General features: G+C 41.6%; 1 protein-coding gene across 6 annotated transcripts in view; it reads left to right on the forward strand.

The window, feature by feature from the left end:
- Window positions 1-998: 998 nt before the first annotated feature.
- The window catches only part of zbtb7c (zinc finger and BTB domain containing 7C), a 221,183-nt gene continuing 197,461 nt past the window's right edge, over window positions 999-24,720 (forward strand). For all 6 annotated transcript variants that reach the window (XM_072574763.1, XM_072574739.1, XM_072574802.1 and 3 more), the window contains exon 1: window positions 999-1,300. The gene's annotated coding sequence lies outside the window, so the exon portion shown is untranslated. The remainder of the gene's footprint in view (window positions 1,301-24,720) is intronic.

A 24,720-nucleotide genomic window follows, 5' to 3' on the forward strand; every position in this document is an offset into this window, starting at 1 on the left:
CATGGGATGAGGTGCCAAAGGAAGTAGGTGGTTTGTACAATTGTAACATTTAAAAGGCATCTGGATGGGTATATAAATAGGAAGGGTTTGGAGGGATATGGGCCAAGTGCTGGTAAATGGGGCTACATTAGGTTGGGACATCTGGTTGGCACGGACGAGTTGGTCCGAAGGGTCTGTTTCCGTGCTGTACATCTATATGAATCTAAGGCTGAAATCCCGCTAGTTTTTTAAAGACTTTGTGGTTGATGGAGAAGATGGAGTTAGTTATATTCAGGATTGAAGATCGATTTTGAAGAATGGTTATAATATTTTTGATGCTGTTGTCAATGCTTTTTTTAACTTTTACATTTTAAAAAATCCAATTTAAAAACCCCTTCGGTTGATTCCCTTTTCACGGATTTTGATAAACTTTCTGTTCATCTGTCTTCAGAAACTGCTGAGTGGTTTCTGTCCTTAGCTTACATTTTCGGCTTCTGAAGAGTTTTATTCTCCAGATTTTTGACAGACGCTGACCGTCAAGTCGTGACTCACACTAAATCCGATTTGCGTCGCCGCGATGAAAAGGTCCATCGCATGTTCACGGTTGGGCGACTCCACCCATCTATTCTCTGTCCTCATTGGGCTAATGTGGCTGCCAATCAATCAAGAAATTAGTTGTCAAACACCGACACCTGAACCCCACCTCCATTGCGCTGATTGGAGAATCCTCCCTCGCCCCGCTCCCTTTCGGTGCCAATCCTTGCCCGCTGCCTCACGTCAGGAGGCGAAGGGCGGGGCTGGAAGCGCGAGAACACTCCCCATTCCTCCTCCCGCCCACCTGAATACGCTCGCGCCGCTTACTATTCCCTGATTGGCAGTTGCTTGCTGTCCCCACCCCCACGAATTAACCGTTGGAGAGGAGGTGGGTCGGGCACGCGGGACTTTGCGTTAGAATTGGTTGGAATTCCTGTCAATAGAAGCAGCCTAGATTTCTGCCCACCCTCACCCCGTCTGTGGTTGCTATTAGCTCAGGCTGTTACGTGAGAGGAAGGGCAATATCTCTCCATATATCTGCTTTCCTTTTTTTTTGCAAGGTTGGGTGAGGTTTTTTTTCCTCCCTTACCAAGCACATCTTTTATTATTGCAGGATATGGGAAGGGAGAGGAGACACACATATCCATCCGGGCTCCTGATTCACTGACACTCCATCATCAAGGGATTGTGGACTGATAGAGGGAAGAGGCATTAAAAGAGAGGAAAAAAATTCTGAAGGGGAAAATAAATAACAGCACTTAACAGTGACTGGGAGAGGACACAACAGGTACCGTCTGTCTATCTGTATCAGCTTCTGCTGTGGGAACATTGTTGCTGTGTTTGTTGATAAACTTCTGTTGTCAGGTATAAAAGGATAATGGTTGATGGGTTGAAGGGGCTACATTTTCTGTATTAAACATTGGACAGATCAGGTACCATTCTGAGATGGAGAAACATCCTTTTCGGGGCTTGTCAGGTGATCTAGTGTGAAAGAAAGGACGATGCTATTCTGCGACCTGGAAGATAGCGTTGAGGGAGTTTGGCCAGGTATTCGATGTGCATGGAAATGGTCGCTGAATTATAAATTTACAGAATTGTTGTTTACTCCAGGGGGCAAGAGTGAGAGAATTGGCGCTTAGTGTACGTGGAAAGAGAGGTTGCTACCATATTCAGTGATCTGTGGAATGTGATTAAGGGAGCTTGTCGATGGTTGAATATAGAGGAGGATTACCAGGTGTGGCTGTGCTGACAAGATCCTCCACTAATGTAGAGGATGAAGTTAATGCAACATTCTTCGCAAAACTTGTGATTCAGCAATCTAATTCGTTTGTTTACCTCCCTTGATGTCGTGAAGGCGTTGACTCCTTGCTGAATATGCAGATCCAAAGACATCAATAATTCCGTTTCTGCACGAAAGTGTTCATTAATCACATGTTCGCAATGTAATTTTTTCTTTAACCGAGCCACTTTAATGGAATCACTTCATCAGTTTAAAAATTGAAGTAGTTTGTCCATAGGCTTACAGTATTTGGAAAAGTACATAGATGTTAGCACTATTAATATTTCAACAACATGGGGCAATAAGAGACTTCATTAATGGCAGTTAAAAGATTGAGGAGTTATGGTGTTTGGTGGGGTTGATTTATACCTAGAAATGACTATAAGAGGATAACCTGGGAGTTTAAATCTGAGGAAAACTGGCCAAGATTTACTGTGGATATCTTCTTCCTTTGGTATCCAAGCTACAGGATTCAGTAAATCTCCGTTTTAATCAAATGTGTCAAAAAGTATGCTTATGTCGAGGTTTATTCAGTGGTTTCCAGTTTAATATGTTAACTACTAACCATAAATGGCTAATTGGGAAACCAAATGTTTTCCTCATTTAAATAAATGAGGGAAAAAAATACAGCCACAGGCATGTCATCACTACTCATTCTTGTGGTATATGCATATGTACTCTAAATGTTATGTGCATTTATTGGCAAAATGGTAAGACAAAAGCAGTGTGTGTGTTTTGATCATTGTTTGTATTATTCCTCTTGGTTACTGCTTATGGGTTATTTACTAATTATTGTGTGTAATACACATTAAAAACTCTAGCTTTCAATGTTATGGAAGCACCAGCATCTGAATAATGAAAGAGGTCCTGTCCTTCTTTTATGGCCAACTCAACCAATAAAAGAAATCAACAGAAGAAATTAATCCTAACAATAACTGCATAACAACATGGTAAAAGGCAATAAACATAAAAATGTTCTAGATGGAGAACAGGGACAGTTTAATTGGGCATAAATGTACAGATGAACACTCTAAGCCACTACTCTGAAATTAAAATACCATTTGAAACTGGTGGATAACAACCTAGAATCTTCATTAAGATGTGTTGCACCTGAGACTGAAACATGCCTCTAAGTAAATGTGCACACTTAATATATTGCACGTAGGGGGATTGGTTAGCTCAGTTAGCCAGCTGAGTAGAGACCGGTGCAGAATAAAGCCAACAACAAATTGGGTTCAATCTCAATACCAACTGTGGTAATTCATGAAGACTTGTCTCCGCACCTTACCACTCATTTGTGGATTGGTTACCTTAAGCTTTATGTAAGCAATTGTTTCTCTAATAGAAAGAGATGCCCATCGTCATTATGGATGGTGTTCTTGTGTACGTTATGTGTGTGAGACACACATTTTTGCACATGGCTAAACTGGTGAAATTCTAGTTGTGCCTCCACTTCATTGGTAATTTGACTTATGGGATTTTTTCAAGTAATCAAATTTTATGAATTAAAAAATCAGATATTTGATTTTCTTATATTTTGTATTGGGAATAAATGAAAGATTGATATAAAGGCAATTTTGAATGTTATAGGACCAATGAACTACCTTCCCAGTTTAATATATAGCTTATTAGCAAGTGTCATATTATTGGGGATAGGTGGGAGTTGAGTGGGTTTCCGCAAAGTCTTTTTGGGTTACATTTATGTACGTGACATAAGCAAACGTAGAAGGAATTTTTTTTTTGATGTGGAAAAATGTCAGTTCTGTGATTTGTGCACATATATAAGCTCTATGCAGTAGTTATAGAATCATACCGATGTACAGCACGGAAACAGACCCTTCGGTCCAACTTGTCCATGCCGACCATGTATCCCAACCCAATCTAGTCCCACCTGCCAGCACCTGGCCCATATCCCTCGAAATCCTTCCTATGCTGCATATCCCCATCCAAATGCCTTTTAAATGTTGTAATCGCACTAGCCTCCACCACTTCCTCTGGCAGCTCATTCCATATATGTACCACCCTCTGCGTGAAAAAGTTGCCCCGTAGATCTCATTTATCTTTCCCCCTCACTCTAAACCTATGTCCTCTAGTTCTAATTGGAATGACGTTTTGTTTGGCACAATTTGGAATGGATGATGTCATTGACTGTTAAAGACTTTCTTTTCCATCTGCAATGTTAAAAGACAATGTGTGACTATAGTCTTGGATTAGTTACTAAAATGCATGGAATTACACAGTTCAAATAATTCCATGACATCCCAAAACACTTTACAGCCAATGGTGTACTGTTTAACAGTTAAGTGCAAGTTACTTTAGTAGGAAAAACTACAGCCAACTTGCATATGGCAACCTTTGACAAACAGCAGTGTAATAATGACTCGATAATTTTGCTTGTGATTTTGTTTGAAGGATGAATATTGGCCGGATTACTAGGGATAACTTGTATGCACCTATCTTGAGGTGCCATGGTAGTTTCCTTTCTCCAATTTAGAGAGCAGTTCATGGTCTCCATTTAATGCCTCATTGAAAATAAAGCACACTCAACAGTACTTGCTCAGTCAGAACATAAATGTGAAGGTAGCTAATACCCCTCAAATCTGCTCCACAATTTAATAACATCATGGTTCATCCTCTGCTTCAGCTGCACTTTCCTGTTTATACCTTTTTATATTCCATTTCTGAGAAACTTTAAAAACATCTGTCTACCCTGTACTGACTGTGATGGGATGTAAATTCAGAATTTTGTGCTGAAAGTTCTAGAATGGACTCGAACCTACAATTTTCTAGTGGAGGGGTAGCTTGGAATGCTACCAAATGATCTACAATTGACACTGTCTATTATTAAATACGGGTTTTGAGAAGATTTGTAGCTAAGGTTGAGGTTCTGGATGTAGGTTTGCTCGCTGAGCTGGAAGATTTATTTTCATGAAATGGACGTTTCGGCTCAGCGAGCAAACCTACATCCAAATATTAAATGATATCGAAGGTAAATGAATTTAAGCGGTGGTTTTTGACTGGTGCAGACTTGTTGGGACAAAGGGCCTTTTTCTTTGGGATGTCAACCTGTGTGACTATGATAAAGCATGATTTGGAGATGTCGGTTTTGGACTAGGGTGTACAAAGTTAAAAATCACAACACCAGGTTATGGTCCAACAGGTTTAATTGGAAGCACACTAGCTTTTGGAGCGCTGCTCCTTCTTCAGGTGATTGTGGAGGACACAATTGTAAGGCACAGAATTTATAGCAAAAATTTAGTGTGATGTAAGTGAAATTATACATTGAAAAATACCTTGATTGTCTGTTGAGTCTTTCATCTGTTTGAATATCATGATAGTTTCACTATAAATTTTGCTATAAATTCTGTGCCTTACAATTGTGTCCCCCACAACCACCTGAAGAAGGAGCACTGTTCTGAAAGCTAGTGTGCTTCCAATTAAACCTGTTGGACTATAACCTGATGTTGTGATTTTTAACTACGATAAAGCAGCCACACCAGCCAATCCCAACAATGCAAAAACATATTGCTGTGACTTGGATTCTGCCAAAAATTAAAAGTAGACATAGGTTTACATTTTGAAACACAATGTAATAATACATGTTGGACTATGTTTTATGGGAACGATGGTGTTTTTCTATTTTGATTGGCGATCTGTTCAGTAAGCTTCTGGTTTAAAATAAATTCCTGAAGCTGCATGGGGCACTATGAAGGGCATGGGAAAATAGAATGTTAATGATAGAAAGAAACGATTTATTCTTAAGGTAGTTCGAAAATTGTTACATTTATCTGAGAACTATCTCTTTTTAGGTTTTCCCACAATATTTTTCACTTATTGTTGGCAATTTTTTTTCTTACTGATAAGAAACCAGTCTATTTTCCCTCACCAGTTGCTGTAAGCTGTGCTTTTAACCAAAAAGTCAGTCTTTATAAATTATGAATTAGTTACGTTGTGCCTTGTGCTTCCAGTGGAAGTACTGCACCTTAAAGAGAGTTTGAGGAGCACCAAGTCATTGTCACAACCACCTGATGAAGGAGCAGCGCTCCGAAAGCTAGTGCTTCCAATTAAACCTGGTGTTGTGATTTTTTTTTAATGTTCGTAACCTGGGGACTTCCTGAACTCAAATATAGGAGTACAGTGAAAAAGTGTAAAATGTTGCCCTGCATTGTGCTACCTCAGGTACAAAAGCCTAGGTATGGTGTAGTAAGAAAAATAGTTTAAAAAGCTAAGCATTACTTTCACAGAATAAGTAGAAAAATAAAGAAATAAGGTAATCGTTCACATTGAAGCCCATCTTAATTTAAACAAGAAAAATAAAGGTATTAAGTTAAAAGTTTAACAGTATTTGAGTCCTCTGCTTAGCTTGCCCTCCAGGAGATTTCAGCTGCTTTTGTTCTTTATTATTTATTCACTATTGCAGGGTAAAAATCCCAAAATTTCCTTCTTAGTAGCACTATTGGTGTTCCTATATCCCCAAGCACCAGCAGTTCAAGAAGGCAGCTTAACGCCATTTCTCCAGAGCAATTATGAATGACCAATAAATGCTGAACTAGCCAGACATGTTTGCATCTTATGAATAAAATGAAAAAAGTTTTAACTGTGGCTGATGTTTTGGAATACTGGATTGCAGTATTCAGATTTAAGGCCTTGTGGTTATGTTAAGTGTTGACTTCCGGAAAATCTGACTATTACAAAACATCATGAATGTGACGTACTTCTGAGGAAAAATATTTTTGATTAATTTCAACATTTATTTGGTGGCTGTATGATGTATAGTAGGATATCTTAGGAATTTTTCTATGACATTATTTGTTTTTTGAGGAGCATGAAAGATGCTTGTATCACTTGCAAAAGAAATGTTTTTCACAATATTAAACGTGGCACTGTCATTTAATGAAGTGTTTGTAGGTTTTGCATGAGGCCAGCATTCTCTAATACTGTTTCACTAAGCATTTCATGGTATTTCACACTATTTATATTCTTTCCTGTGCACCCGACAAATATAACCTGCGATCAGTTAAGTGTGTGTATTTGTACTGTCATATTTGGTCAGTTTAATATTGCTGTTATCTTTTGCAAGGCTGAATTCAAAAATGTATGTTATATTGGTGAAAAAGACAGATGTTCTACTGAAAGTTCCAATGTAAACCAGTATTATGAAAGTGTCCACAATTTTTAACCCCTGTAGGTGGCATACTTATAAACACAAACCATCCCCCACCAGACAGGCGCCACAAATTGACTAAGATAAAGTTTTTTAGTGAGTGCTTGGGTCAGTACCGATCTGTATTAACCTCTCAAATCTTAAAAAAAGTGTTAAAATAAAATTTGCCATTTATCTTCAGTAACAGAAATTTCCAAGTACAATGAATGAAAATCACTTTATCCAGTAAGTTATCATTTAATGCAGTAATGAAGTTTTTTACTTAAATTTCTTCAAGTGAAACCCCTTGACAATGATGAGGGAAATAGGTTGAAGGGAACTCTGATTTGTAGCCACATACCTATGGAGGGAACTAATTGACATTTTAAGTAGCAATGGAACAAGGAGGAGAAGAAAATGCAAGGTTTGATAAGGCAATTATGTTAAGGGAAAACCAAAGTTCCATAAATTTAGATGTCAATAGTGTTAATTTTTTTTTTCTAACTTCCAAGTGGAGCTTCTTAATTAACAAGACCTAGTTGTCTAGGAGAAAGTGAGGGCTGGAGATTAGAATAGAGTGTGTGGGGCTGGAAAAGCACAGCATGTTAGGCAGCATCCGAAGAGCAGGAAAATCAATGTTTTGGGCAAAAGCTCTTCTTCAGATCCTAATTGTCTTGTCTTCTAGGATTTCTGTTTTCCTTTAAGATAATGATGTTGATTTGAGCTATATGAATGTGATCACTTGACAAATTTATCACACCATTCGGGAGAGTTTGGTTCCAGTACCTTTTTTTGTAAACAAAAGTATATTTGATTTATTCCTTTCTGAGGCTTAATAGTTCAAACTTAATACTTCAGAGAATTAACTAGACTTAAGACCAGAGTTCACGATACTGATACTTTATAAGGCCATTTGTTTTGCAGTTAGCTAGATCTGATAAGTGAGCCCTGCTACAGACAACCACAATGTTGAACTAAAGTAGGAGACAAATCTTTCTCAAAGTTGAAATCATGCTTTGAATTCTAGACCTTTTGTATTGACTCTTTATCCAGATTTTTTTAATGTGTAAGGAAAACTAAATATTAACATCTTTCAATAAATAATCACTTCTAATTGTGCCGATGCTGATATTTATGTAGAATCACAAGTGTTACAGTGCAGAAAAGCCCATTGTGCCTGCTTCAGTTTAAGTGAGCATCATTACCTAGTGCCAGTCTCTGGCTTTTCCCCCATAACTTTGCTCATTATTTTCACTTGAATGGCTCCGTGGAATCTGGCTCTTCCCACGCTTCCAGGCAGTATCTGTATCTTAACTGCTCGTTTGGGTTTTGCCAGTACCCCTGCAATTTTCATCCTCCTTCCTTAAAATTCTTTGTCAACTTTAACAATTGCCTATACAACACTACTTCTGCTCTACCAATCTTGAGCCCTTCTAGTTACTAAGTTTCCCTTTTCTGTCACCATGGCCTTGCATAGCTTTCTGTCTTTGGTAAAGACAGATGCATTTAACACCTCAGCCAATTCTCTCTGCCTTCAGGTGTAAATTCCCTTTATTTGGTCCCTAGTTGGCCCTTTTACCTTCTTTTTACTACCTTTTTAATACCTTTGCATGGCCATAGAATACATTTTAGATTTTTTTTATGTTGGCTGCCATTATTTTCTCATTCCTATTTGTTTTGTTCATTTTTTTTCTACCTCCCCTCTGAACCTTTGATATTCTTCTTGGTTCACAACTTTAATTTCTGCCTGACACTTGTTATAAGCACACTTTTTTTTCTTTTTCTTAGTTTCTATCTCCTTTGTCATAGAGTTAAGAAAGTGTACAACACGGAAACATACCCTTCAGTCCAACTCGTCCATGCTGACCAAATATCCCAACCCAATCTAGTCCCACCTGCCAGCACCTGGCCCATATCCCTCCAAACCCTTCCTATTTTTATACCCGTTCCACACACTCACCACCCTCTGCATAAAATATTTGCCCCTTGGGTCTCTTTTATATCTTTCCCCTCTCACCCTAAACCTATGCACTCTAGTTCTGGACTCCCCCACTCCAGGAAAATGTCTGTCTATTCATCCTATCCATGCCCCTCATGATTTTATAAACCTCGATAAGGTCACCCCTCAGCCTCCGACGCTCCAGGGAAAGCATCCCTAGCCAATTCAATCTCCTTTATAGGTCAAATCCTCCAACCCTGACAACATCTTTGTAAATCTTTTCTGAACCCTTTCAAGTTTCACAACATCTTTCCGATAGGAAGGAGACCAGAATAGCACGCAATAATCCAAAAGTGGCTTAACCAACATGACCTCCCAACTCCTGTACTCAATACTCTGACCAGTAAAGGAAAGCATACCTTCTTCAGTATCCTATCAACCTGCAACTCCACTTTCAAGGAGCTATGAATCTGCAATCCAAAGTCTCTGTTCAGCAACACTCCCTAGGACCTTACCATTAAGTGTATAAGTCCTGCTAAGATTTGCTTTCCCAAAATGCAGCACCTTGCATTTATCTGAATTAAACTCCATCTGCCACTACTCAGCCCATTGGCTCATCTGATCAAGATCCCATTGTAATCCGGGAGCTCTGGAATTTCTTGTTGTATCCTTTCCCATTTGAGGCATTATACTTTTATCTGTACCCGAGACATCCCCATCTCCACCCTCCAACCCTACCCACCTTGAAGAGTGACAAATCTCCAGGACCTGATAATTCCCATCTAAGGGTATTAAAGTAGGGAGCACAATATAAATCCCCAAACTAGATAATCTTTCAGAAATCCTTCGCTCTACAAGTCATCCCTCTGGATTGGAAAATTACACGTCAACCTTTTACTTTTAAGCCCAGCAAAAGAGGAAAATCAAGTAATTGCAAGGCTAATAGCTGGGATGGGGAAGTTGTTTGATTCTGTAATCAAGGATGGGGTTACTGAGCACCTTTTAAAATTTTTGGGCAATCAGGGCGAGCCAGAATGGATTTTTTTTAAAAAGTAGGTCATGCCTGACAAACCTCAGTTAGGGTTATACAGCACGGAAACAGGGCCATTGTTTCAATTCATCTATGCTGACCAGACATCCTAATCTGAACTAGTCCCATGTGCCAGCATTTGGCCCATATCCCATAAACCCTTTCTAATCATATACCCATTCAGATGTCTTTTAAACATTGTATTTGTACCGACCTCCACCACTTCCTCTGGCAGCTTGTTCCATACACTGACCATCCTCTGTTTGAAAAAGTTAGTCCCCGTGTCCTTTTTTTTAAACATTTTTCTCTGTTCTGGCTTTAAACCCATGCCCTCTAGTTTAGGTCTCATTCTCCCACACCGCATATTAGAAATGCGACTTTGTCTATTCGCCCAATCCATACCTTATGATTTTATGAACCTCTACAAGGTCACCCCTCTGCCTCTGCTCCAGGGGAAAAATCCCAGCCTGTTCAGCCTCTTGCCTCTTACTCAAACCTCTAGCCCTGGCAACATCCTTAAATTTTTTCACTTGAATTTAATTAGGTATATTGTTATGTATTAACATGAATACAGTGAAAAGTTTAGAAGTCGCCACTTGGGGTGCCATGTTAGCCACAAAGATACCTAAGTACGGAATCTTAGGTGCAAAGTAGAAATTACAGCCCTCCTTACTAAAAGTTAGACAAACAAAGAAACCCAGTTAAAGGTTCAACATCCTGGTCTATAAGCACATGGCTATGCTGGGTTTGGACTCCTCACAAGGGCTCAACCTTGCCCCTACTGCTACCCTGGGCTGCTTGCTCTCACTGCCAGGTGCTCAAGGCTGCTGGCTGCCTGCTCTCGACCTTGAAGAAACCACAATATCGCCAACTGCAAGAGTTCTTTCTGAGCACATTAGCTGCCTCATGGTTGACTGCCAAAGCCCGAGCTGTTACCATTGCCACCACTGTTGTAAATGTTTTTTCTGCACTCCGGTTTAACAGCACCTTTCTATGGAAGGGTGGCTGGAATTGTATGTAGTATTCTAATAGTGGCCTCGCCTCACCAATGTCCTGTACAGCCACAACATTATGTCCCAATTCCTATAGTCAGTGCACTGAACAATGAAGGCAAGCAAGTCAAATGCTGCCTCACCACTGTCAACCTGTGACTCCACCTTCAAAGGAACTATGCGCCTGCATCCCTTGGTCTCCTTGTTTGGCAATACTTCCCAGGGTCCTACCATTACCTGTATAAGTCCTACCCTGGTTTGCCTTACCAAAATACAGCTACTCATTGAATTTATTTTTTGGAGGTGACTGAGGTAGTAGACAGGGGAATTGTTGATTGTTGTTTTATATGGACTTCTGGCGAATGTTAACTAAGAAAATGTCGCAGAATTGAAGGCAAATTACTGACGTGGCTGGCAAATTGCTTGAGTGGTAGTAACAAAGTAGGATTTACTGGTAGGTGCTCAAAATAGCAGAATGTGACCAGAAGTTGTCCATTTTGGACTAAAAGTATAGGTCAGCATTCTTTGTACATTTGACAGCCCCTGTATTTAAATCATGTGCAAAGTGACTTGGGGGTTCGGTGCATAGATATTTAAAATGTCACACAGGTGCAGCAAATAGTTGAGACAACGAATAGAATGCTGGCTTTTACATCTGGAGGACTGAAGTACAAAGATACGGAAGTTAGACTGCACTTCTACAAAAGTTTAGATCAGAGTGGTGCTGGAAAAGCACATCAGGTCAGGCAGCATCCGAGGAGCAGGAAAATAGACATTTTGGGCAAAAGCCCTTCATCTGTTCCTCGAAATATCAATTTTCCTGTTTCTTGGATGCTGCCTGACCTGCTGTGCTTTTCCAGCACCACCCTGATCTAAACTCTGGTTTCCAGCAACTGCAGTCCTCACCTTTGCCTAGTTACATTTATACAAAACCCTAGTTAGATCCAGCTTGGAGTACTGTGAGCAGATCGGGGGTACCACACCTTAGGAATGATTATATTGGTCTTGGAGGGTGTGCAATGCACAAGAATGACATCTAGGTGCTTAAGCTATGAGGATAAATTTTGCCTCTTTTCTCTCAAATCTAGAAGGTTAAGAGGTAATCTTTGTTATTAACAAGATAGGGTAGATTAAAAAATAAACTTTTTCTCTTGTTTTGGGGGTTCTAGACTAGGGACATAGTCCAAGAATTAGGGCCAGACTCATCAGGAGAGATGTTAGAAAGCACTTCTATGCACAGGGTGTTTGAAACGTTTCCACAAACAGTCGTGGATGCAGGATCAATTTTTGATTAAGTCTGAGGATAAGGAGCAAAGGCAGGTATATGAACTTAGGCCACAGATTCACCATGATCTCACGGAAGATGGAACAAGCTTGAGTTGAATAGCCTACTCTTATTTGTATGTACTATGTTCCTATACATTACCTGAATGACACAACAATGTCACCAACTGTGAGGTTGCTGGTTTCATAAGGTTCTTTTGAAACCCATGCCACAAGGCAAATTCCAGTGGTTCCTTTGATTAATCTGACTAAATGGCATAGGAAAAGTTTAGGCTTAAGGTAATCATTAATGTAGAACCCGTACTACTTCAGCCACTAGCTAAACACTTGGCCTGGTTTATGTTACCATGAAAGCTATTGTAGGCTTTAAGCAAAAGTGAGGACTCCAGATGCTGGAAACCAAAGTTTAGATGTTTAGATTAGAGTGGTGCTGGAAAAGCACAGCAGGTCAGGCAGTATCCGAGGAGCAGGAAAATCGATGTTTCGGGCAAAAGCCCTTTTTAGTAGGACTGAAGACAGGAAGCCTCTGGGGTGGAGAGATAAATGGGGGGTGATGGGGCTGGGGAGAAGGTAGCCAAGAGTACAGTCGTTGTTTTTTGTTTTTGCTCTATTGTCGGCTTTACACTATATCACTTGATCAGAATGACTCTGCTGGTGTCCTGCTGCTTCACCCCCTCTCTTAAAATGAGAATTGCTTTCCCACGAAAGCACGAAAAGTAGAACTGAGTATTTCCTTCAAGAAGATATTTTTCATCACACTGTAATTCCATTTCAAATTTAAGTTGTTTTTTCATGTTTTGTGAAATGTGAGAATTTTGAACTGGAGTTAACATACATATTCTCTTGTTGCCATGGTAAACTGAAGTTGTGAAATTTGGCTTATACTTTGGTTAAAAATTTGCTTTGTCTACTGAGAAGATTGTGTTTACACTGATTTTGAGAAAACAGTTAAACAATTACATTTCATTAGCTAATTGACAGCTCCTTAAAGTCTGGATTAGTGGTGCTGGAAGAACACAGCAGTTCAGGCAGCATCCAAGTCGCTTCGAAATCGAAGTTTCGGGCAAAAGCCCTTCCTGGACCAAAACTTTACAAGGAAGCTTAAAAAATTAAAACAAAATGTCATTCCCAGGACTGGTGATGCTTTCCAATCTCTGCAGTACCCACTAGTTGTAGAAGGCTTCATACATCCTGATGGAGAGTGTGTCCCCACTCTCCAGAGCCATCTGACCACAAATTCTCCCATGATCACTGTAACTTTGTTTTTCCTACACATCTTTTCTATCTCCTGGTATGTCTTGATGTATCCTGGTGTTACCATTAACAAGCCATTGAAGAGGTTTTTAAGAGTCAACTAGTTCTCTCAAAGTAAACTTGCAGGATGAGTCAGTAGTTAGGAAGGCAAATGCAATGATGGCATTTGTTTTGAGAGGCCTTGAATATAAAAGCAGGGATGTACTTTGGCTATATAAGGCTCTTGTCAGACCAGATTAGGAATATTGTGTGCAGTTTTGGGCCCGATATCTCAGGAAGGATGTACTGGCCTTGGAGCATGTTCAAAAGGCGTTTGAGAATGGTCACAGGAATGAACAGCTTATATATGAGGAATGTTTATATATGTTGGAGTTTAGAAGGATGATGGGCAGATCTAATTGATACATTCAGAATACTGAAAGGCCTGGACAGGGTGGATGTTGGGAAGATGCTTTCATTTGTAGGAGAGACTAAGATCTGAGGGCATAGTGCTGGAGTAAATGGAAGACCGTTTAGAACAGAGATATCGAGAAACTTAAGCGAGAGTATGGTGAATCTATGGAATCATTGCCATAGAAAGCTGTGGAGGCCAGGTCATTGAGTATATTTAAGACTGAGATAAGCCTTGATACTCAGAACGTGGGGAGAATGGGATTGAGAAACTTATCAGCCATGATTGAATGACTGGGCAAACTTTGTGGGCTGAATGGCCCAGTTTCTGCTCCTATATCTTAAGGTTATTGGCAAGGTGCAGAAGTAGGCTCATGGATGTTCTTCAATCTGCCTATTGCCTCTTTGCTCCATGTAGCCAAAAGATAAGGTGTGAAGTAGCATACTCAGTGCATACATGGAATGTGGTTTTTTATCTGTAAAATTATGTTAATATGATCACACTAAGTTGAATTCAGACTAACCAATACAAAATTTCTAAACATACAGAAATTGCTTACTTTGCTCTTTTTGGTTGTTTATTTGAGCCACTGGGAACTAACAATTAAATTACTTCTAGTTTCTGTCATTATTACTTTGGCAAATAGAAGCAGCTATTGCAATCAGTTTATTTTATAAAATGGTTGTGCCATACAAGTTTGACACTTGGCGTAATTAGGCAAAAGATGGTGAACTAGCAAAGCCTCCATGCATCTCCACTTCTAGGAGTGGTGGAAGGTGAACCTATACACTCGGGAAGAAGGAAGTATTCCACTAAAACAGGCTTTACTTAAAATTTGCATCAGTGCTTTGAATACTCAGGATAGAAAACAGGGCCTTAAATTAATGGTTGGGTGATGAAATGATCTAGGAACGATCATGTTGAAAACCAATTAAAGATGTTGAGAATGTCTAACATAGTAGCAATTTGTGGTAAGACGAAGTGTGCCTGGAAAGAATGGAGAGCTTAAATAAAGGTAATGGCCATTAGTGTCTGTGGTGATGTCAGCAACAAAATAGGAAAAAGGTAGCGTTCACTGCACTATATTTGGCTGATCAAAACATTCGCGACTAACACCAAGCTAGCACAGGTGCAGCAGGTGATCTGGAAGACAAGTGGAATATTGATCTTTATTTCGAGGAGGTTGAAGTATAAGAAAGGAAGTCTTCATGCAACTGTACCAAGTGCTGGTGAGATCCCATCTACAGTACTGTGAGCAGTTTGGTGCCCTTATTTAAGGAAATATATCGCATCATTAGAAGCAGTTCAGAGAAGGTTCACCAGGAGGATCCTTGTCATTGGAGGGATTATCTTAAGAGCAATGGCCAAACCTATTTGGACTCTCTTCATTACAGTTTAGAAGACTGAGAGGTGACTTCATGAAACATAGGATTTTTAAGGGCCTTGACAGGGTAAGTGCTGAGAGGATGTTTTCTCACCAGAGGGTCAAGGACCACAGGGCACACACTCAGGATAAAGGGGCCCAATTTAAGACTGTGATGAAGAAGAATTTCTTCCTGAGGGTTCCCACAGAGAATTGTGGTGGCTATATCCTGTATACATTCAAGGTAGAGATATTTTTGATCAGGAGGGGTCAACAGTTATGGGAGAAAAGTGGACATTAGTAATGTTGGATCATTCATGATTCCATTGAATGGTAGAGCAGGCTTGAGGGTGCAAATAGCTTACTTCTGTTTCTATTTCTTGTGGTTTAATTAATTCTTCCATTTTGCTATGAATAACACCGATACAGACAAATTGGCTTGATCTATAGTTAGTCAAAAAATGTGGCACTAGAAAAGCACAGCTGGTCAGGCAACATCCGAGGAATAGGAGTGTTGAAGTTTCGAGCATAAGTCTTTATCAGGAATGGGAGGGGTGCTAAGGGGGAGGAGAGATATATGGGAGAGGAGTGGGGCTGGGGAGGGGAAGGTAGCTAGGAATATGATTAGATAGAAAAAGGAGTGATGGTGATAGGTGAGTGGAAGGTGGAATGGATAGGTGGGAAGGAAGGGTAGTTGATCCATAGGCAGATCCAGCAGCCTATCGCAGGTCGGAAGGAGTCAGCATTAAGAACTTTGTCAATTCAGAATGTTGATCGTCACTGTCCCTGCATTGTATGGGCACTAGGAAATTGGGTAGTTTGATCTCTTCCTGAACATTGCGAAGTAGGTTCTGTACTCTTGGAAACTGACGCCATTGGAGGTGAGCAATAATCTGCTCAGGAAGAATATGGCTGTGGTTATCAGGAGACGTGTGCATCACCCAGATGATAGGTTGAGGGAATGAGGGTTGGGAACGAAATATCCAAGGTACACTGAAGGGGGCGGGCTTTTTTCTTAATCAGTCAGAGATGTATAACAGAGAAACAGATCCTTTTGGTTCAACTCGTCCATGCTGAACAGATATACTAAATTAACTAATCCAGTTTACCAACACTTCGTCTGTATCCCTGTAAACCTATAGTATTCACATAACCATCCAGATGCCTTTTAAAATATTGTAATTCTACCAGTCTCCATCACTTCCTCTAGCAGCTCATTCCATACATTCGCCACCATCTGTGTGAAAAAGTTACCCCTTACGTCCCTTTTTATATCTTGTTCCTCTCGCCCCAAACCTACGCCCTCTCATTCTGGATTTCCCCCACCCCCACCCCAGGGGAAAGACTTCGTCTATTTATCCTTATCATGCCCCTCATGATTTTATAAACCTCTATAAGGTCATCCTCAACCACCGACGTTCCAGGGAATACAGCTTCTCCCTATAGCTCAAACTCTCCAACATCCTTGTAAATCTTTTCTGAACCCTTTCTAGTTTCACAACATCCTCTCTGTAAGAGGTAGACCAAAAATACACACTAATCCAAAAGTGGCCTAACCAATGTTCTGTATAGCCGGAACATGACCTTGCAACTTCTATACGATCTGCTCTGACCAATAAAGGAAAGCATACTTAATGCCACCCTTACTAACCTATCCACCTGTGACTCCACTTTCAAGGAGCTATGAACCAGCACTCCAAGATCTCTTTAGAACATAGAACAATACAGCACAGAACAGGCACTTTGGCCCATGATGTTGTGCCGAACATTTGTCCTAGCTTAAGCACCCATCCGTGTACCTATCCAATTGCTGCTTAAAGGTCACCAATAATTCTGACACTGCCACTTCCACAGGCAGCACATTCCATGCCCCCACCACTTTCTGGGTAAAGAATCTACTCCTGACATTCTTCTCCCCTGCCCCCCCCCCCCCCGCCCCCAATACCTTCCACCCTTCACCTTAAATTTATGTCCCCTTGTAACACACTGTACCCAGGGAAAAAGTTTCTGACTATCTACTCTATCTATTCCTCTGATCATCTTATAAACCTCTATCAAGTCACCCCTCATCCTTCGCCGTTCCAATGAGAAAAGGCCTAGCACTCTCAACCTATCCTTGTACGACCTATTCTCCATTCCAGGCAACATCCTGGTAAATCTCCTCTGCACCTTCTCCAAAGCTTCAACACCTTTCCTAAAGTGAGGCGACCAGAACTGCACACAGTACTCCAAATGTGGCCTAACCAAGGTTCTGTACAGCTACAACATCACCTCACGACTCTTGAATTCAATCCCTCTGCTAATGAACACTAATACACCATAGGCCTTCTTCCAAGCTCTATCCACCTGAGTGGCAACTTTCAAAGATCTATGAACATAGACCCCAAGATCCCTCTGCTCCTCCACCTTACTAAGAACCCTACTGTTAACCCTGTATTCTGCATTCTTATTTGTCCTTCCAAAATGGACAACCTCTCACTTGACAGGGTTGAACTCCATCTGCCACTCCTCAGCCCAGCTCTGCATCATATCTAAGTCCCTTTGCAGCCGACAACAGCCCTCCTCACTATCCACAACTCCACCAATCTTCGTATCGTCTGCAAATTTACTGACCTATCCTTCGACTCCCTCTTCCATGTCATTAATAAAAATTACAAACAGCAGAGGACCCAGAACTGATCCCTGCGGAACTCCACTTGTAACTGGGCTCCAGACTGAATACTTACCATCTACCACCACTCTCTGACTTCGACCGGTTAGCCAGTTTTCTATCCAACTGGTTACATTTCCCTCTATTTCATGCCTCTTGACTTTCCGCATGAGCCTACCATGGGGAACCTTATCAAATGCCTTACTAAAATCCATGTACACTACATCCACTGCTCTACCCTCATCCACATGCTTGGTCACCTCCTCGAAGAATTCAATAAGACTTGTAAGGCAAGACCTACCCTTCACAAATCCGTGCTGGCTGTCCCTAATCAAGCAGTGTCTTTCCAGGTACTCATAAATCCTATCCCTCAGTACCCTTTCCTTTGCCTACCATGGAAGTAAGGTTAACTGGCCTGTAATTCCCGGGGTTATCCCTACTCCCTTTTTTGAACTGGGGCACAGCATTTGCCACTTCCAGTCCCCTGGTACCACCCCCATTGACAGTGAAGACGAAAAGATCATTGCCAACGGCTCTGCAGTTTCCTCTCTTGCTTCCCACATAATCCTAGGATATACCCCATCAGGCCCGGGGGACTTGTCTATCCTCAAATTTTTCAAAATGCCCAACACCTCTTCCTTCCTAACAAGTATCTCTTCTAGCTTACCAGTCCGTTTCTCACACTCTTCCTAAATACGGTCCCTCTCATTTGTAAATACTGAAGAAAAGTACTCATTCAAGACCTTTCCTATCTCTTCTGACTCAATACACAGTCTCCCACTACTGTCCTTGATTGGACTACCCTCGTTCTCCTCATTCTCATGTTTCTCACATGCGCATAAAATACCTTGGGGTTATCCTTGATCTTACCCACCAAAGATTTTTCATGCCCTCTCTTAGCTCTCCTAATCCCTTTCTTCAGCTCCCTTCTGGCTATCCTGTATCCCTCCAACGCTCTGTCTGAACCTTGTTTCCTCAACCTTATGTAAGCCTCCTTCTTCCTCTTTACAAGACATTCAACCTTCCTCGTCAACCAAGGTTCCCTCACACGACCATCTCTTTCCTGCCTGACAGGTACATACATATCAAGGACACGTCGTAACTGTTCCTTAAAAAAGTTCCATATTTCCATGACATCCTTCCCTGACAGCCTATGCTCCCAACTTCTGCTCCTCAGATTCTGTCTTACAGCATCATATTTACCCTTCCCCCCAATTGTAAAACCTTCCCTGTTGCACGCACCTATCTCTCCATAACCAAGGTGAAATTCACAGAATTGTGGTCACCATCACCAAAATGTTCACCCACTAACAAGCCCATCACTTGTTCCAGTTCGTTACCAAGTACCAAATCCAATATGGCCTCCCCTCTGGTCGAACAATCTACATACTGAGTTAGAAAAGCTTCCTGGACACACGGCACAAACACTGCCCCGTCCAATCTACTTGATCTAAAGAGCTTCCAATCAATATTTGGGAAGTTGCAATCACCCATGACTATTACCCTGTGGCTTCTGCACCTTTCCAAAATCTGTTTCCCAATCTGTTTCTCCACATCTCTGCTGCTATTGGGGGGCCTATAGTAAACAACCAACAAGGTGACTGCTTTCCTATTTCTGATTTCAGCCCATACTACCGCCAAAGGCAGATTCCCCTCGAACTGCCTTTCTGCAGCTGTTATACCATTTCTAATTAGCAACGCCACCCCCCCCCTCCTTTTTTACCACCCTCCCTAATCTTATTGAAACATCTGTAACCAGGAACCTCCAACAACCATCCCTGTCCTCCTTCTATCCACGTATCCGTGATGGCCACAACATTGTAGTCCCAGGTACCGATCCATGCCTTAAGTTCACCCACCTTTTATTTCTGATACTCCTTGTGTTGAAGTATACACACTTGAACCCATCTGTGTCCGCAAGTAGTCCCTGTCAGTGCTACCTTCTCCACAGCCTCCCTACATTCTTGGACATCCTGACAAACAGCTAGCCTACTTGCTGAACTACAAGTCTGTATCCCATCCCCCTGCCAAATTAGTTTAACACCCCCCCCCGCCCCTCCCCCCGAAGAGTGCTCGCAAACCTACCTCCCAGGATATTGATGCCCTTCTGGTTCAGGTGCAACCCGTCCTGCTTGTACAGGTCCCACCTTCCCCAGATTGCAGTCCAATTGTCCAAATACCTGAAGCCCTCCCTCCTACACCATCCTTGCAGCCACGTGTTCAACTGCATTCTCTCCCTATTCCTTGCCTCACTGTCACATGGCACCGGCAACAACTCAGAGATGATGACTCTGTCCATCCTAGCATTTGTCCGTCTTTGTTCAGTAATACTCCCAAGGCCTTACTATTAAGTGTATAATCCTGATCTGATTTGCCTTTCTACAATACAGCACCTCACATTTATCTAAATGAAACTCCATCTACCACTCCTCATCCCATTGGCCCATCTGATCAACATCCCATTGTAATCTGAGGTAACCTTCTTAGCTGTCTCCTATTCCTGTAATTTTGGTGTCATCTGCAAACTTGCTATACCTCCTATGTTCACTTCCAAATCATTTATATAAATGACAAAAAGCATGGACCTAGCACTGATCCTTGTGGCACACTACTGGTTGCAGGCCTCCAATCTGAAAAGCAACCACTGTCTTCTACTTTCGAGTCAGTTCTGTATCCAAATGGCTAGTTCTCCCTGTATTCCATGTGATCTAACCGTGCTAGCCAGTTTACCATGAACCTTGTCGAACGGCTTGCTGAAGACCATATCAATGATGTCCACTGCTCTGCACTCATCAATCCTCTTCATTATCTCTTCAAACAACTCAGTCAAGTTTGTGAGACATTCTTTCCCAGACACAAAGCCATGTTGTCTATCCCTAATTAGTCTTTGCCTATCCAAATACTTGTAAATCCTGTCCATCAGGATTCACTCCAACAACTTGCCCACCACCAATTCCAGGCTCACTGATCTATAGTTCCCTGGCTTTCCTTACCACCTCTTTTAAATTGTGGCACTACATTAGCCAATCTCCAGTCTTCCAGAACCTGACCTGTGTCTATTGATGGCAAGAGGCCCACTAATCAATTCCTTAACGTCCCACAGACTTTGAGGGTACACCTGATCAGGTCCTGGGAATTTATTCACTTTATGCATTTTAAGACATCAGCACTACCACCTCTGTAATAAGGACAATTTTCAAGCTGTCACCATTTATTTTCCCACATTCTGCATCTTCCATGTCCTTCTCCACAATAAATACTGATTTTAAAAATACTTGTTTAGTATCTCTCCCATCTCTTGCACTTCCACACAGGTTGCCTTGCTGAACTTTTGAGGGATCCTACTGCCTCCCTAGCTACATTTTTTTGTTCATTCACAAGATGAGGCTGTTGCGAGTTAAGTCAGCATTTATTGTCAGTATCTAATTGCCCACAGGGTAATTGCTGTGTGGATCTGGAGTCACGTGTAGAGCCAGACCAGGTTAGGATTTCTTTCCCCTAAAGGACATTAGTGAACTAGATGGCTTTTTCCTTGCAATCAGCAATGGATTCATGGTTATAATTCGATTCTTAATTCCAGATTTTTTTTCACTTGAATTCAAATTAGACCATCTGCAATAGTGGAATTCAAATCTAGGTCCCCAAAACATTACCTAGGTCTCTGGACTAACAGTTACTATTGTCTCCACTTGATAGTAATAAATAAAATGAAATTGATAGCAAGAAGTCATAGACAGTTGGAAGCTGTAGAATCTGTGTAGGTAGATTTGAGGAGCTGCAAAGGCAAAAGACCCTGATGGAAGTTGTGTACAGGCCTCCTAGCAGTAGTCAGGATGTTAGTTCAGATAGTTTGGATGGAACAGTTTTTGTTGGGTATGTCCAGCAAGGGTTCCTGACTCAATATGTAAATAGGCTGACGAGAGGGGAGGCCATATTGGATTTGGTGCTTGGCAATGAACCATGCCAAGTGTCAGCTCTCTGGGAGACCATTTTTGTAATTGTGATCACCATTCCCTGACCATTTACTATACTCATGGAAAGGGCTAGGCACAGATGGTATGGGAAAATATTTAATTGGGGGAGGGAGAATTACAATGCTATTAGGCAGGAACCAATATTCTTGGGGAAATGCACGATAGGAGTATGGAGGTTGTTTAGCAAGCACTTGCTGATGGTGCTGGACAGGTTTGTTGCACTGATGTAAGGAATGATGATAGGTTGAAGGAATCTTGCGTGACAAGGGATGTGGAACATCTAGTCAAGAGGAAGAAGGAAGCTTACTGAAGGTTGAGGAAGCAAGGATCAGACAGGGCATTAGAGGGTTAGTAGGTAGCCATGAAGGAATTGAAGAATAGACTTAGAGCTAGAAGGAGGCATGAAAAGCCTTGGTGGGTAGGGTTAAGGAAAACCCTAAGGGGTAAAAACAATGACTGCAGATGCTGGAAACCAGATTCTGGATTAGTGGTGCTGGAAGAGCACAGCAGTTCAGGCAGCATCCAAGGAGCAGCAAAATCGACATTTTGGGCAAAAGCCCTTCATTAGGAAGGGCTTTTGCCCGAAACGTCGATTTTGTTGCTCCTTGGATGCTGCCTGAACTACTGTGCTTTTCCAGCACCACTAATCCAGAATAAGGAAACCCTAAGGCATTCTACACATGAGGAACAAGATGATGACCAGAGTGAGGGTAGGACAGATCAGAGATAGTGGAGGGAACTTGTGACTGAAGTTTGAGGAGGTAGGGGAGGTTCTTAATGAATACTTTACTTCGGGATTCTCTACTGAGATAACTTGACATTTCTGAGCACAGTATGAAACAGACTGATATGCTAGAACAGGTTGACCTTAAGAAGGAGAATATGCTGAAAATTTTGAAAAACATCAGGATAGATAAATCTCCTGGGCCAGACAGGATATACCCTAGGTTACTACAGGAAGCTAGAGAAAAGGTTGCTGCACTTTTGGTGATGATCTTTGCATCCTCACTGTCCACTGGAGTAGTGCCAGATGGTTGGAGGGTGGCAAATATTATTCCCTTATTCAAGAAAGGGAATAGAGATAATCTTGAGTATTAAAGACCAGTCAGTCTTGCATCAGTGGTGAGCAAATTATTGGAGAGGTTTCAGAGACAGGATTTATGATTACTTGGAAACCGCAGTTTGATTAGAGATGGTCTGCCTCAGTCCTTAGTGAATATTCTTTTAAGGATGTGACAAAACATATTGAAGGTAGAGCAGTGGATATGGTGTACATGGATTTTAGCAAGGTGCTTGATAAGGTTCCCCATAATAGGCTCATTCAGCAAGTAAGCAGGCATAGAAAAGGGAAAGTGGCTGTATGGATACAGAATTGGCGAGCCCATAGACAGAGGGTGGTACTAGGTGGAAGGTATTCAGCCTGGAGCTCAGTGACTTGTGATGTTCCGCAGGGATCAGTTCTGGGACTCTGTGACTTTATAAAAATGACTTAGATGAGAAAGTGAAAGAGTGGGTTCGTAAGTTTGCTGACAGTACTAAGGTTGGAGGGCTGTTGTAGGTTGCAACGAGATATTGACAATGCATAACTGGGCTATGAAGTGGCAAATTGAGTGTAACCTGGAAAAGTGTGAAGAGAAGCATTTTGGAAGGTCAAATTTGAATGCAGAATACAAGGTTAAAGGCACAATTCTTGGCAACGTGGAAGAACAGAGGGTTCTTGGGGTCTGTGCCCATAGATTCCTCAAAGTTACCACTGAAGTTGATAGGGTTGTTAAGGTGTGTGGTGTGTTGACTTTCATTAGCAAGGGAGGTTGAGTTTAAGAGCTGTGATGTTATGCTGCAGCTCTATATATCCCTGGTTAGACCACACTTGGAATATTGTGTTCTGTTCTGGTCGCCTCATTATAGGAAAGATGTGGAAACTTTAGAGAGGGTTCTGAGGAGTTTTGCCAGGATGCTGCCTGGACTGGAAGGCATGTCTTATGAAAGCTTGAGGGATCGAGGGCTTTTTCTTTGGAGCAAAGGCAAATGAGAAGTGATTTCATAGAGGTGTACAAAGTGATAGGCATAGATAGTGGATAGCCAGAGACATTTTCACCTGGCAGAAATGTCTCATGAGGGGCATCATTTTAAGGTAATTGGAGAAAGGTTTAAGGGAGATAGGTTCTTTACACAGAATGGTGCTTGGAATGCACTGTTGATGTGGTGGTAGATACATTAGGGGCATATAAGCAACTCTTGGATAGGCACGTGGAAGATAATATAATGAAGGATATGTCGGTTCGTCTGATTTTTAGAGTAGGATAAAAGGCCAGCACAACATCGTGGGCTGAAGGACCTGTGCTGTTCTGAGGTTGAAAAAGTGTCTATGAAAGGCACTATTACAATAATAGAACATAGAACAATACAGCACAGAACAGGCCCTTCGGCCCACGATGTTGTGCCGAACTTCTATCCTAGATTAAGCACCCATCCATGTACCTATCCAAATGCCGCTTAAAGGTCGCCAATGAATCTGACTCTACCACTCCCACGGGCAGCGCATTCCATGCCCCCACCACTCTCTGGGTAAAGAACCCACCCCTGACATCTCCCCTATACCTTCCACCCTTCACCTTAAATTTATGTCCCCTTGTAACACTCTGTTGTACCCGGGGAAAAAGTTTCTGACTGTCTACTCTATCTATTCCTCTGATCGTCTTATAAACCTCTATCAAGTCACCCCTCATCCTTCGCCGTTCCAACGAGAAAAGGCCGAGAACTCTCAACCTATCCTCGTACGACCTACTCTCCATTCCAGGCAACATCCTGGTAAATCTTCTCTGCACCCTCTCCAAAGCTTCCACATCTTTCCTAAAGTGAGGCGACCAGAACTGCACACAGTACTCCAAATGTGGCCTAACCAAAG

Source organism: Chiloscyllium punctatum, chromosome 1, assembly GCF_047496795.1.
Source record: "Chiloscyllium punctatum isolate Juve2018m chromosome 1, sChiPun1.3, whole genome shotgun sequence".
NCBI lineage: Eukaryota > Metazoa > Chordata > Chondrichthyes > Orectolobiformes > Hemiscylliidae > Chiloscyllium > Chiloscyllium punctatum.